This window comes from Sorex araneus, chromosome 4 (genome assembly GCF_027595985.1).
Source record: "Sorex araneus isolate mSorAra2 chromosome 4, mSorAra2.pri, whole genome shotgun sequence".
NCBI classification, from domain to species: domain Eukaryota; kingdom Metazoa; phylum Chordata; class Mammalia; order Eulipotyphla; family Soricidae; genus Sorex; species Sorex araneus.
The window spans coordinates 196,435,983-196,451,689 of NC_073305.1; positions in this window are offsets into that span (position 1 = coordinate 196,435,983).

Below are 15,707 nucleotides of genomic sequence, written 5' to 3' on the forward strand. Positions count from 1 at the left end.
GGGTATCCGGGGCTGCCCCCACCCATGACTTTACATCTTGGAAGGGCGTTCCCCTGGGTGCTGTACAGAAAGGGGCGGGCTCCATACTCACGGGCACCTCGGAAGGGGCAAAGGGCACTGGGGCCCCTTTATATGCAGGTTCCGCATCAGGGCAGCCACTGGCATCTGCTCTGGGGTGTGGAAGGGGCGGCCCTCTCCGCACTCATGGCGAGGCTGCCGGGAAGCCACCTCTGCCTGCTGATCCTGCTCAGCCAGATCCTGCCCTCCGCTGTGGCCACGGAGCGGGGTGAGTGTCTGTGTCTGGATATGCTTCCTGCAGGGACAGGGGGTCCCTCAGGCTGCAGCTCCGTCTTCACCCCCATCTCCCTCCCGTAAGGTCCAGGGCATCTCCCTCCACACTCTGCTCATTCTGGACAGACGAAGAGCTCTGTAGGCCCCTGGCCCCCCATAGCCAGTGTTGGGGTCTCTCTTGGCTCCCTCCCACAGTGCCTCCAACCCGCTCCCACACTCTCCCACCCCTCCTGCCTCTTTCACCCCACCCGGACCCCAAAGGCCACGGACTCTCGAACGTCCCCGAGCCAAAAGACTCACAACACAACTGGGGTTCCAGGAGCCCCAGATCCTAAAGGCCTGTGAGTCGGCTGCACTACCCACCCCTGGGCCCCGGGTGGCCCCAAAGGCTCGAGGGTGAGGCCTCCGAGTTTCCTTGATTGTCAATTGTCCTGGGGTCCCTGGCAGTGGGGAGAGGAAGGGAATGAGACAGAAGCTTCTAAACATCAGCCCTGGACTCCCGGACCCTCGGGAGACCATCTCGGTGGGGTCAGCAAGCAGGGGGCTTAGATTGGGGTCCCGGGCTGTAGATTCATCTCCAGATGAGACAAAAACAGGGACAAAGGGCAAATTTGATCTGGAATGTGGGAGACATCATGACCCCTCAAGAGCCAGGAGGAGAGGCCCCAGCACAGGAGCAGCTGCTGCCTCCTCCTCTCTCTCCTCTCCCCTTCCCCTCCCCTCCTCTCCCTTTCTCTCTTCCCTTCTTCCTCCCCACCTCCCTTCTTCCTCCCCACCTCCCTCTTCCTCCTCCTTCTTCTTCTCTTCTTTTTACTCTTCCTCTTTTCCTTCTTTTCCTTCTCTTCCTTCTCCTTCTACTTTTGGGTCACACCCAGCAGTGTTCAGGACTGACTCCTGGCTCTGTGCTCAGCGATGACTCCTAGCAGTGCTCAAGGCATCATATGGGGTGCTAGGGATTGATGCTGATTCAGTCGTATGCTAGGCATGAGGCTCCCCACTGTACTATCTCTCTGGCCCCAGTGGCCTGGCTTCTTAGCCATGGGAATGCCCCCAAGTCGCTCGAGTTCGCGATCTGATCCATTAGGGGCTGTGATGGGCCTTCAGAGGGGAAGATCCTCCCAGCTCCCTCGAACCCTGGCCATCCCTCCTACCTCCCTCTCAGCCCTGCCCTGTCCTACCATCCCAGCTCCTCTCAGCAACAGCTGCTCTAAGCTGCTTGTGGAGCCTCACTGGCTGCCATGCCCTGGCTACCAGGAGTAGAGCAGTGACACTTTCCCACCCCCACGTTTCTCTTGCCACAATTCCAGAAAGCTTTTCCCAGTAATTGTCACCGGTACCCTGGAATACCCTCACCCACTCCCTGCTCACGATGTATCTCTGCAGAGTTCGCGCGGTGCTCTCCCTCCAGCCCAGCCGCCCCCGCTGTGGGTGCAGCCCCTCACCCCTCTGACAGCAGGGACAGACAAAGATCTGGAGGCTCAGCCCCAGACCCTACCCCCATCCTGAAGGTTCACCTCCTCCAGGAAGTCTTCCTGACAATGCCCAGAAACTTCTCTGACCTTAAACCCTGCCACCCAGCACTACCAGGAAAGGATAGTGTGTTTACTCCCTGGGCTGTGAAGCCACCACCCCAGAAATACCCGGGAGTTTTCCACAGGTGTCAGGGTAGGGCTGTCCCTGGCCAGCCTTGGGTTCTGGTCCGGGATGGAAACTTCGTTTCCTTAGTATGTAGATGCATTACCCCGTCTTCGTGGTCACTTCTTGTCCCCCCACTGTGGGTCTCTATGTCCAAACTCTTCCACTTTTGTTTTAGGGGAGACCTAGCAGTGCTTACTGGCCGCTCACTGCTCAGGGGACAGGGACAGCAGGGCTTGGGGACAGTGGGTCACAGTAGCTGTTTGAGACACTGGCCAGACGGCCTCATCTTAACGGTCTGGGTCTGTCTGCGTAGGTCTGTTTGCAAATAAGGCACATCCTGAAACAGACCCGGCTGAGGCTGTCGACATGGAGATTGTTCTTGTTTCATTGGACTTTGGCTTTGCTTGGGGATCACACCCATCAGTACTCAGGGCTGACTCCCAGCTCCGTGCTCCTAACAGTGCTTGGGGTGGGTTGGCATATATAGAGCCAGGAATTGAGCTCAGGTCAGCTGCATGCAGGGAAGCCCCCTCCCCACCGTATTATCTCTCTGGACCTCCAGAATGGAATTTTTGGGGGTGTAGTCCCAGCCAGCAATGTCAGAACCAGCTCAGCACCCGACACCCCAACATTGCCTTCCACCACATCCAGCAGTGTGGGAATCATCTCGACACCCAACACCCCGACATCGCACACCTCCACATCCAGCAGTGCGGAACCAGATCGACAACAGGCACCCCGACATCGCCCACCTCCATATCCAGCAGTGTCGGACCAGCTCGAAAACAAGCACCCCGACATTGCCCAGCTCCACAGCCAGCAATGTCGGAACGAGCTTCACAACAGGCACCCTGACATCGCCCACCTCCACATCCAGCAGTGTCGGACCAGCTCGAAAACAGGTCCCCGACATCGCCCAGCTCCACAGACAGCAATGTCGGAACAAGCCTGACAACAGGCACCCCGACATCGCTCACCCCCACAGCCAACAGTGTCGGAACCAGCTCTACAACAGGCACCCCGACATTACCTACCACCATATCCAGCAGTGTGGGAACCAGCTAGACAACAGGCACCCAACATCGCCCACATCCATATCCAGCAGTGTGGGAACCAGCTGGACAACAGGTACCCAACATCGCTCACCTCCACATCCAGCAGTGTGGGAATCATCTCGACACCCGACACCTCCACATCCAGCAGTGTGGGAACCAGCTGGACAACAGGCAACCCGACATCACTCACCTCCACATCCAGCAGTGCAAAACCAGATCGACAATAGGCACCCTGACATCGCCCACATCCGCAGCCAGCAGCGTGGGAACCAGCTCGACACATGATACCCCAACATCACCCATCTCCACATCCAGCAGTGTTGGAACAAGAGCGACAATAGGCACCCCGACATTGTTCACCCCACAGCCAGCAATGTCGGAACCAGCTCGACACCCAACTCCCCGACATCGCCCACCTCCACATCCAGCAGTGTCAGAACCAGCTCAATAACAGGCACCTCGACATTGCCCACCTCCACAGCTACCAGTGTGGGAACCAGCTGGACAACAGGCACCCCAACATCTCCCACCTCCAATCCAGCAGTGTTGGAACCAGCTCAGCACCTGACACCCCAACATCACCTTCCGCCATATCCATCAGTGTGGGCACCAGCTCGACAACAGGCACCCCAACATCTCCCACCTCCACATTCAGCAGTGTGGGAACTAGCTGGACAACAGGCACCCCGACATCACCTACCTCCACAGCCAGCAGTGTAGGTAACCGCTCGACACCCAGCACTTCGACATTGCTGACTCCCACCCCGACAACCACTTCTCTAATTAGTTCCACCCCTCAGGCCCAGGTCACCCAAATTGCAGCCCCTATTACTACATAGAATAAGCCAAATAGAAATGAAGTAAGTCTGCCTGCTGATGGGGTGAGCGGTCCGAGGCTGGTGCCTCCTCCATCACACTAGCTCACCTCTTCCATACTCTCTCCTGCATGCTGCCCACGTGCTCTCACTCTACTTTCTTTGTCTCATAGCGGCTCTCAGCCCTGACAGCTCAACTGCCAGCTAGCAACCCTTTTCTTTCCTTAGACCCGCAGCACTTAGCCTCTTAATCCGTGTGCTGTGTTTTCACTCAGTTAGGGATCTTCAGGGGCATTTTATCCTTTGTCGTGATCTTTGGTTGGATTTTCTCCTGCCTAAGTGCGGAGTGTTTCAAGGCCAAGGACATTTCCTGTGCTACTTCTCTGTACCTGTCATTCCTTTCTCACCACTGTTCACTCCTCTTTTGCTCCATCTCGTCTTCACAGAAGTAAGCAGAGTAGAAATTTATGGCTCACTTACCAGCCCTGAACTCTATCTCCACCACCCTGGTTCGTCCTGTCTCACAGCATCCTCTCCCTGTGGAGACGCCAGCGCTGTCTCCACTTCTCATTACTCCGATTAGGATCGCGCCTGCCCACTTCACACCAACTCCTACACCGTCACAGTCTTGCATATGAGAGACCTCACATATTGTGTGCAGCACAGTCAGACCTGGTTCTCTTCCTGGGGTCTTTTGGCACATGGGAGAGCAAGCACGTGTAGGTGGGTTAGTTCAGCAGGACGGCATCAGCCAGGGGGAGGCCTTGTTATTCTGTGTCTGTGGTTTGGGAACAGAACCCAGAGCCTCACATGTGCAAGACAGATGCCCTACGACTGAGTCATCCCCTGGATCTGATCTCCAGCATCTTCAGAAAGGATGGGTATGCTCGGGGCTGGAGAGAGAGCACAGCAGGTAAGGCGCTGGCCTTGCATGTGACCACCTGGGTATGACCGGGAGTGATCCCTGAGCACAAAGCCAGGAGTAAGCTGTGAGCACAGCCGGGCATGGCCCCAATCCAAATCAAAAGTAAACAAACCAAAACCAAAGAAAACTGAATTATCTGAAAGTAATTAAAGTTTGTTGACTTTGGGCAAGTGCAGATATGCCGAGACGGATCTGCGGGGCATCCCCGTCCCATCTGGTGGGAGCTGGAGGAAAGACAGAGCTTTAGCTGTTGCCATTCGGCTGATGCTGTGGCTATATATGGCTCTGGGTCTGTCTCTCTCTGTCTCTGTCTCTCTCTGTTTCTGTTCTGTGTCTCTGACTTGCTGAACTCACAGATCTCGGTTGGGTGGCAGAGGGGTGCCTGGAGAAACAGGGTGATTGAACATTGCAGGGGGGATGGACCCTACTTTCCCAGTAAGCCAACACCTGAGGCCACAGACTCCCTCAAGGGGAGACGGTCCCCGCTCTTTTCCTGTGCCTGGTGCTCCCTGTACTTGGCACCGAGGCGAAGTGGCAGGGCTGAGTCAGGTGCCAGGGACTCCCCTCTCAGAAACAGGCTCCCTGATGTGACATCAGTAGCAAGTCTGCAGAGCGGTGACCAGGCTACCAAAGTGACCCCAGCTTCTGGAATACTGACCTCTGTGGGGGTTTTTGTCTGCACCACACTCTGCGATGCTCCGGGCTTACCCCTGGCTCTGTGCCCAGGGCTCACTCCTGGAAGAACTTGGGGACCCAATGGGGTCTGGGGATCGAACCTGGGTTGGTGGCGTGCAAGGTAGACTCCCTCCCTGCTTTGCTGTGGCTCCTTCCCCAGAGAAAGCAGGAACAGAGCTTAGGTCTGGCGACAGGTGGCCCAGGAACCAGAGTTACCAGGCTGCCTCCCGGTACAGAAGGGAAACGGGACAAACGGGACAGCCGAGGTCTCCGACACTCTGCTGGTGAGTGGGCGTAGAAGGCGGGGGCCTGTCCCTGCTGGATGGGCCCCAGCTGCTCAGTCAGCCCCGCACCCAGACTTCTGCACGCCCCCCAGCTCCATCACTACCTACTTCCCCTGCCTTGTTTTTTTGGTGCAGTTACAGCACACGGGGAGAGGGTGTGTGTGTGTTCAGATTAGGTTCAAATTGGCCTCCATGGCCTCTCCCCTCCCCGCTAAGGCAGGGGCTGCGCGGGTCGGATATGCCCTGGGTCAGCCAAGAGCGTGTCTGGACCCTTCTGTCCCTCCTGTTTCCTGCAGACCCCTGCCAAAACAACGGGAAGTGGAACGGGACCCACTGCTGCTGCCCTTAAGGCTTCAAAGGGCCACAGTGTGAGCACAAGGTGCAGGAGAACCCGTTCTGTGAGAATGGGGGCCACTGGATCGATGGCCAGTGTGTGTGCCCCGACCCCTACACTGGCCCCCGCTCGAGGACATTATCTCGAACATTGAGCTGCGTGCGTGAGCCACGGGCGTGGGGGGCTGGGGTTGGGCAGGGGGGCTGGGCTCACTCCAGGTGCTCTTGTCTGACCCCGCAGCCCCCGCCAAGACTGTTGAGGCCCAGGTAGAAGTGACTTTGAGAGTGCAGGAGCCATTCATCGAAGAACAAAGAGACCAGAAATCTCATGCATTCCATGAGTTCAACAAGACATTTACTGAGCAGGTGAGGCGGCGGGCGGGGAGCGCTAGCAAACTCCCTCAGCGCTGGCCAGGGAGGAGGAGCTTCGGGGCAGTGGCGGGGGCAGGCCCAGGGCCGGGGTGGAATAGGGATGGGGCCAGAGATTGGGTCAGGGGTCAGGCCAGAGACAGGAGAGAGCAGAGTCAGGGCCAGGGTCAGAGGCTGCAGCAGCCTGGGATTCCTAGGCCGGGCCTCTAAAATGACACCCCCCACCCTACAGATGGATGTTGTTTATAACGGAACTGAGGGTACAGAGGAGTCAGAATTCTATGATTATCGTGAGTGCTGGGACTGGAAAGGGCGAGTAGGGGGGCGTGGTGGGCACCGCTGTCTTCATGGGATTCACCTCAGAGGTCTCAGTGACTCCCCCCATAAGGCTCCTTCTTGGGGTGCCCTTCCCACCTGCAGGCCTTTGCCTTGGACCGTGAATAGCTGGTACCCCCTCCTGAGCACAGAACCTGTCCAGACCCCTTTCGGCTCCTCCCCCAGCGCTGACAGGAAACTAGTGTTCTGGGTGCCAGTCTGCTCCTGGTCTCGCTGCAGAGAAAACTCCCAGGGCCTCCTGGAGTAGGGACAGAAAGTGGGTCCAGCTTGGGGCACACTGCGGTGAGCACCCAGGGCGCGGAAGGTGGAGTACAGGGGACCCTGGGACCTACAAGGACAGTGACCAAACCCAGGGCCAGTTGGGATATCACGGGGTCTCCACTCTCGGGAGGGTGGGCCACACCCCAGGGTGCTCAGGGCTTATTCTTGGCTCTGCGTCCGGGAATCATCACAAAAGGGGTTGGGGACCGCACCCGGGTCAGTCTCAGCAGGAAAAAAGAGCCTAGATGTCTGTCCCCACCCTCGGGCTGCCTCTGTGCGAGTCTTAGCCTCAACCGGGCCCCCGGCCCCATGCAGTGACTCCAACAGTCAGGCCCTGAGTCTGGATGATCCAAAGTCTATTTCCCTGCCCCTCCCCAACCCCTGCATCTGCTGTGTGAATTTCATCCTCTGAGCAGAGCTGGGAGGGCAGCCCGGAGGAGGGGTCTTTTCCTGCTGGGAATCAGGAAACTAGGAGGCTGGGCTGGGTTCTGAGTCCCATAGGTGCCTGTCCCAGAAGTGCGTGACTCGAGAGTATTTCTGATTCGGCTTCTCCTGGGCTGGAACCTCTCCTTTTCCAGAACCCAGAATTCCTCTTAGAATTGACCCTGTGGTAGATGAGCGTCACGTGCATAAGCCCCCCCCCACACACACACACGCTCACACGCATGCACACTCACATGCACACACACAAACTTACACACGCTCGTGTACACACAGATGCATTCTCACACACACAAGTACACAGATGCACATATATGCACATGCACACACACTCACGTACACACATGATCACGCATGCACACATACGCACACACATATGCATTGTTTTAACCCCCACAGCAGGTGCCTGCTGCACCTCCCACCCTAAAGGACCCCTGGCCAGCAGCTGCCCCTTCTGCTTGACTTCCTTTAGAGACACTGAGGGACGCTTGTGCCTGACTCCTCCTCCATTCTGGTGCTTTCCTGAGATTCCCTGCAAGCCCCCCACTCACACCCGAAGACCGTGATGGGAACCCTCAGGATGGGTCACACAAGGATCCGCGGCGACAGTAAAACTGTCAGGGTCTGCCTTGCACCCCATGGGGACCTCTCGGCCCCAGGAGTGAGCCCTGACCAGGCATGGCCCAAACCCACAACCTAATAAAAAGAGAGAAAGAAATCATCCTCCCTCCCACCCCCATCCCTCTCCCCGTCGCCGTCCCAGTGGGGTCGGGGCAGAGCCCGCAGGCCACCCAGGACACCCCTCTCTGGCAGGCGGGGCAACATGGTGGTGGAGCACGAAGTCCTCATTGAGACGAAATTCAATAAGGAATTGAAGGAAGTCTTGAAGAATCTGACAAACACAATGAAGGAGATGATCACCGCCAGCACCAGCAACAGTGACTCCTGCATCAGTACGCCTAAGGCTGGTCCGCTGGGCACACAGGCTCCCTCTGGCGCACCCCCTGCCTGGCTGTGCCTCTGATCTGGGTGTGGGGCAAGGGGTGGGGCCCTGGCAACAGGGCAGAGGTGACACCTCCATTTGGCCTTTGTCAGAAGATAAGCTGTGTTTCACTAAGGACAGCATTGACGTGAAGGGAAACGTCACCGTCAACTACGACCTTCAAAGTAAGTGACTGGGTGCTATGGGGGATGGAGGGTGCAGGCCGGGAGGCTGGGGAAGTCAAGGGGGGCGGGTGACGCACTCCCAGCCCTGCCTGACCCCCTTTCCTGCAGATGAATGCAAGGAGAAAGTTAGGGCAGAGCTGGCCGACTTCTTCTATACGGAATACAAGGACCAGAAGCTGAGCTGCATCAGCCTCTGCACCCCCGGCTTCAGCCGCTAGGTGGACTGCAACCAAGAGAAGTGCACGCTGTAGCGCAGCAGCCCGCGGTGCTTGTAGGTGTCCCTCCCAGCTGGGCCTCAGGCTGGCACCGGAAGTGGGCGGGGCTTCCTCATGGGCTGGAGCAAAGCTTGGGGGTGGGCACTCGGGGGAGTGCATATGGCCAGCGTGTCCAGGTCCTGAGTTAGGGCCTAGCATCAGAATCCTGTCTTCTGGTACCATTGGGGTGTGTCCTTGGTGGGCCTTCACCCCTACTGGCTGGATACTGAAGCGTCAGGAACTGCCCTGGGCACCCCAAACCTTAGCACCTCCTGGAATGCCCTGGTCCCCTTGCGCTCACTCAGCGCCATGGGAGTGGAGCCTGTAAAGATGAGACACACACCAGAAAGAGGTTATTCCAGGAAGGCTTCCTAGAAGAGACATTCACAGTGAAAGGGAGAACAAGGGAATCTCCAGAGATAAAGGGCAACTCATAGGCAGCGGGGGATACTGTGGGGCAGGGATGGTGGAGGGGGTGCCCCAGCAAGCCAGAAAGGCTAGAGAGAGCAATGGTTAACGTGGCCGGAAGTGGGCAAGTGGGCCACTTTAAGGGCCCAAGACATGGGTACAGCTGGGCACAGCTCTAGGTCTGGGGTGCGGAACCCAAAGCCTGTCCCACAGCAGCTGAATCCGGTCCGTTTCCGAGGGCTCTTGCTGGCCAGACCAGGCTTCTCCTCTCCTCCAGCTGCACGGACACAGACACGCACTGGTACAACGGGGCCGCCTGCGAGAAAAGCACCTCCAAGACCCTGGTATACGGGCTGGTGGCCACGGCCGCGGTATTCGTGCTGGGGCTGGTGATCACACTCCTGACCCTCATGCTGCGTTCCAACAGGGAAGCCAGAAGGTGGGCGCTGCCCCCAGCCCGGCCCTCCACGCCCCGTCTCCGGTCTCTCCACAGCCCCTCCCTGGCCCTCATGCCCTCTCTCTGCCGTTTCTGGCCACAGACACAAGGCCAGAGTGGCTCAGATGGACTAGTGGAGAGCTGCAGACGACCCATCAGAGCCTGGATCCTTCCAGAATATGGGCTTTGAATCATCTGAAGGTACCTGGGATCCTCTATGACATGAATGTTGGCATCGCATTAGCGTCTTGGTGGATGTCAATTTCCTGGACAAAATAGAACAATTCTGAATGTGTGTAGCTTTATTGTGACTTAAAATATATAAATCAGTCTGCTGGAATTATACAAAGAAACTGATGAATGCATAGACTTTGAAAGATATTTTCATGCACATGTTGGTAATGTATTTTCTCAAGCAGAAAAAATTTACATAGAGAAGGTCAACAAGACTGTCCTAAGCTTGGATCAAAACACTGAGAGGGGACAGGATCTTAGCACAAAGATGAGGGCGTTCGCCTGGCACGCGGCTGACCCAGGTTGAATCCCCGGAACTCCCTGTGGTTCCCCAAGCACCGCCAGGAGTGATCCCCGAGCACAGACCCAGGAAATGACTGGTTATGGCCTAAAAAATAAATAAAACTCTGAGAAAAAATAAAATTGGGACTTGAGAGAAATCACACCAGCTGGGCTCTTGCCTTGGATGCAGCCAAACCGGTTTTGGTTCTTGGCACCACATATGAACCCCCAAACCCTGCCAGGAGTGACCCCTGAGCACAGAGCCAGGCATAAGCCCTAGGCACAGAGGGGTAAGGCCTAAAAATTGAAAAAAAGGGAAAATCTTAGCGAAAGAAAGAAAGAAGAAATAAAAAACTTATAAGAAATAAAGAAAAAATAAGAAAGAAAAAAACAAAGAAATCAAATCAGAATGAAATAAAATTCTAGTCCCAACTATAAACCAGTCTACAAAGTACATCCCATGTAAGGAATAAAAAGGCTATTGTGGGGGGTAAGACAAGAGGTATGTGAGAGGCATATTTTAAACGTGTTCTGGGCGCACAGCCGACAGTTGGCTAACAGGTACAATGTCACAGGAAAAGGAATCAGCCAATCGCTCCAGCTATTTGACAGCTGGGAAGAGAGTAGGTCTTAAACATCTCATTGCAGAAAACAGACGAACACGTGTGGAGACTACGTGTGGCAAAGGATGTTAGCTGGATGGAAGGTGAACATGGATTGCAGCATGGATCAAAGCATGACACTGCTGTCCTACAACGCGTCCAGAGTCCTGTATCTAGGCTAAGACAGAGGAATAAATCCAGGACCCCTGCAGGGTGCGGCAGGCATCTGGATGGCGGAGCCGCATTACGTTACAGAGATGAGGCGTCAGGATTGTGGGAGGGGCGAAGGGTCCGTTGTGGATCAATGACACCCGAAGGAACAAGTGGGGCCCAGGAGCCCAGGATTGACCCAGAAGCCTTGAAGAGGGGGAGCAGGTCTGGGGACGCCTCCTGGGAGGCAGGGCAGAGTACTTGGACTCCACGCAGATGGCCAGGAATATGGAAAGCCTGAGCTGGGTGGAACAGGAGAAGCAGGGAAACCGGGAGGTCCAGAGAAAAGGGGTCCAAGCTTGAGGGCGGGGGTGAAGGTTTCCCCGGAGCCAGGGTCGGGCCAGACCAGCTCCAACCAGTGGAAACTTGGTTGATCTTGGCCACAGCAGCTTGTGTGGAGAACAAAAACCGAATTGTAACCCATTCCCAACCAAGAAAAAGAAAAACAATGCGAAGAATGGGCAGGCCAGGTCAGGCAGGGGACGTACTGGTGGTTTGTTTTTCCTTTTGTCTTCAGACTGGAAGTGTGTTCAGGGCCATGAGGTGCAGGATACTAGAGACTAGGAGTCCGGCGCAGGTGCTGGGGTGTGACACCCAGCACGGGGAGGGGGAAGCCTCACAGATATCCCAAGGGGTCCCTGCCTTAGGGATTCTGTCTTGATCTGACATCTCAACTCTGTGCCCGCTGGGGAGTTTTGCATTCCTTTTAATTTTAGTTGTATTTCTTCTTTTTTGGCTTGGGGTCCACACCCTACCATGTTCAGGGCTTCCTCCTGGCTCGTTCCGGAGACACTACGGGATATCAGGAATTGAACCCACGTCGGCCATATGCAAGGCAAATGACCTACCCCTCATTTCAATTTTTAAACTTGGCGTTAAAATATTTATGTGGATGGGGGCTGAAGCAATAGCACAGCGGGTAGGGCTTTTGCCTTGCACGCAGCCGACCCAGTTTTGATTCCCAGCATCCCATATGGTCCCCTGAGCACCGCCAGTGGTAATTCCTGAGTGCAGAGCCAGGAGTAACCCCTGTGCATCGCCGGGTGTGAACCAGAAAGAAAAAAAATATTTATGTGGATGCAGGAGGCCGTTAGGAGCTCCACTAGATTTTTCACAAAGCCTGTGTGTGTGTGTGTGTGTGTGTGTGTGTGTGTGTGTGTGTGTGTGTGTGTGTGCGAGCAAGCGTGTGCCCCAGCAATCTGCACATTTCCTAGAGGGAGAGGTAGCCCCAGTATCCGGTGTAGAACAGACAGAGCGCCTCTGCTGACTGGCAAGAGCAGGCCACGGGAGGACAGACATCGCTAGAACCCAGAAACAAGGTTAGGTGCTGGCCACGGGGGCTGGGTGGGTAATGGACCAGTCCTGGCGCCTGTGGGGTTCAGCAGGGTCAGCGCGCCCTCTGGTGGCTGTATGGGGAAAAGGCCACTACTTGCGGAGGGGGCCACAGGAGCTATTTTGGGAGGTCCTGAGTCTAGGGGGTGAGGGTCAGGAGAGCAGCTGGGCCCTGAGAGCAGAAATCAGAGGAGGAGAAAGGTGTGGGTGGGAGAACAGCAAGTTCTGAGGAAGGAGCGATTGACAGTTTCAAATGTCTGCAAGGCCCCATGGAATTTCCCTTGTTACTGACCCCAGGGCAGCCGGGAGGGACACAGCCCAAGTGAGTGCAGCCTTATTTTGCCATTGAGAGAGCTTGGCTTCCAGGTAGAAATTTTAGACGGGAACTCGGCTTAGGGTGTGTTTCCCCTCCAACCCCATCTCCAACTCAGCGCTCTTACTCGCTCTTCTGGCCTAGAGTGAAAGCCAGGAGACTCCCTTCAGGGAATTTTACCTGCAGGGCCCATAAATGTAAGTGAAATCCTGTGTGTGATGAGGAAGGTGGAAGCTGGGCTGGAGCAATAGGACAGCAGGGAGGGCACTTGCCTTGCACGCAGCTGGCCATCTGGTTCAGTCCCCGGATTCCCATGTGGTCTCCTGAGCACTACCAGGAACAGTGAAGGAGAAAAAGAAGATGATAGTGGTCATTGAGTCAGTTCATCATGTTGCTAAGCAACAGCAGCATCAGCACCAAATGCTCCAAGATGCTAGGGAAGCTGAGAGTCAAGGAGAGTCCAAAGAGGAGAATTTTTCTGGGCCCAGATGTTGCCTCTAACACACAGTTGCTTCCCTGCGGCCCCTGTGAGTATTGGCAGGGCTTTAAAAGGATGTAAATTACAGTGACTCCAGAACAGAATGCTTAGTTGAGAATCAGAAACCATTAAATTTCTTTTTTTAAAGAAAAAGGACAATGGACACCCTGTTGTTGAAAAGTGAAGTAGCTGAACATAAACCTCTGTGCCACAGGCTCAGTGGTGACCCTGGAGTGGCAGCTGGAGTGGCAGGAGCAGCAACGGGCCCCAAGATGAATAAATACAAATGATCAGTCCAAAGAACCAGAGAGGGCATGGGGAAATGGTGCCCTGTGCAGGGCATTTGCCTTGCATGTGCCTGGCCCAGTTCAATCCCTGGGACCACATAGGGTTCCCCCAAGCCTGAACACAGAGCTAGGAGTAAGCCCTGAGTATTGTCACATTGGCCTAAACAACACAAAAACATGGGGGTGGAGAGATACTATAGCAAGCTCCGCAAGCGGCTAACCTGGGTGCCATTCCTGGCATCCCTGTGGCCCTGAGCGTGGCCAGGAGTGATTTCTGAGTGTGGAGCCAGGAGTCAGCCCTGAGCACTACTGGTGTGGCCCCCCAAACAAACAAAAAGGTACCCTGAGAAAAAGTCCTGTAGGAAAATGAACAGACATTGAGGCTGGAGACATGAGGTCAAGCCGAGCAACACGTGTAGAAGGGGGCACCCCAAGGAGGAGCCGGGCAGAAATAGCATCCTAAAGTGGAAGGGCTTCCCTTGAGCTTGTGGGGGGACCGGGATCATGAGTGACACGGTATCAAGGAGACTCTAGAAGTTTCTCTGCCGCAGACCCAGGTACAGAGTCTCGAGTCTCTCAGGAGAACAGCGGGGCCACACTTGGGGAGACGGCAGGCAGGACCCCTGGGGGCAGAGTGAGGCAGAGGAGGGTGCTCTGCACAGAGGAAGAAGCACTCAGGGATGATGGGGTGCGTCTGGGAAGAGGATCAGCTCAGACTGACAGAACAGACGCGTGACCGCCTGGGCGACCACGGAAGAACCATCTCGTGGATTTCCATAGTGGCTGGAGCATCCACTAAAGAGTGAATCTGTCACGATGGCTCAGAGAGCTGTTTCCAAGGGCCAAGAAACCATTCTCGGTTTGAAGTCTGCAGCCTGGCCTCACGCACTGCAAGTCTCATACTTCTTTGCTTTCCCGCTTCTTTCTACACTCTCTCCTGGCACTTTGTGTGTGTGTGTGTGTGTGTGTTTGTGTGTGTGTTGGGTTTATTGCTTTATGGCCCACCTACCAGTGCTCAGAAGTTACTTCTGGCTCTGTGCTCGGGAATCACTCCCAGCAGGGACCGCATGAAACTATGAGGTGCTGAGGACTGAACCCGGTCAGCCACGTGCAAGGCCAGCATCTTCTCTGCTGTATTATCTCTCCAGCCCCTCTTTATCTACATCAGACAGAGATGAGAAGGGGAAGGATGATTCTAGAAAATTTCTCCTTATCCTTATGGCACATTAGATGCCAAGCTTCAGGCTCAGGTCACTCATTGCTGTATAACCCAAACAAACACTACCCAACATTTCTGCACATCCTGCATAGATCATTTAAAAAATTTATACTTGTCATTGTAAATTCAAATTTTTTTTTGGTTTTTGGGTCACACCTGGCGATGCACAGGGGTTACTCCTGGCTCTTCACTCAGGAATTACCCCTGGCGGTGCTCAGGGGACCATATGGGATGCTGGGATTCGAACCCGGGTCGGCCGCGTGCAAGGCAAACGCCCTACCCGCTGTGCTATCGCTCCAGCCCCTGTAAATTCAAATTTTATAAAAATATCAAGATCACGATCACTATCACGAAATCCCATTGATTGTCAAGTTGCTCGAGCGGTCTCAGTAACCTCTACATTCGTCCTATCCCTGAGATTTTAGAAGCCTCTCTCTTCTCGGCCTTCCCAGCGATGCCTATTGGAGGCTCTTTCAGGGTTAGGGGAATGAGATTCAGCTGGTTACTGGCTTTGGCATATGGATACACCATGGGAAGCTTGCGAGGCTGTCCCATGGGGGCAGGAAGCTCTCAGTAGTTGCTAGTTTCTCCCAGAGGGAGAAGTAGGTTATAAGATATCTTCACCGCCGAGTGCTTCTGGGAGCTTGCTTTTAAGTCTCTGGATGTTGGCCATTGATGGGATTACACACACCTGGGTTCCTCTACCGGTACCTTCATGTGGGAGGCTTGTCTGAACGTGTGAAGAGGGGCCTTGAGCATGGCTGTGGCTAGGTTCCGGTGGTCTTCAGCCCCGGGGGCTCTGAACAGGGTGGAGAGGGAAGCTGGAGCCCATCCCCTCCAAGGGGCCCCGGAGAAGACAGCCAGGCATGCGGGCAAGAGACTCTGTCGCGAGTGTTGCGAGAGCCACTGGGATCTGGGTCCTGGGCTGCGGGGTCTTAGCATGTGGGACCAGACAGCTGCGGTGGGGGCCACAGGGAGCACAAGGATTCCTGCCCCGACCTTGCACAGGCTGCAGGAAAAATCACTTCCACCCTTGCCCATCCATGTTCAGACGTGGTGGTT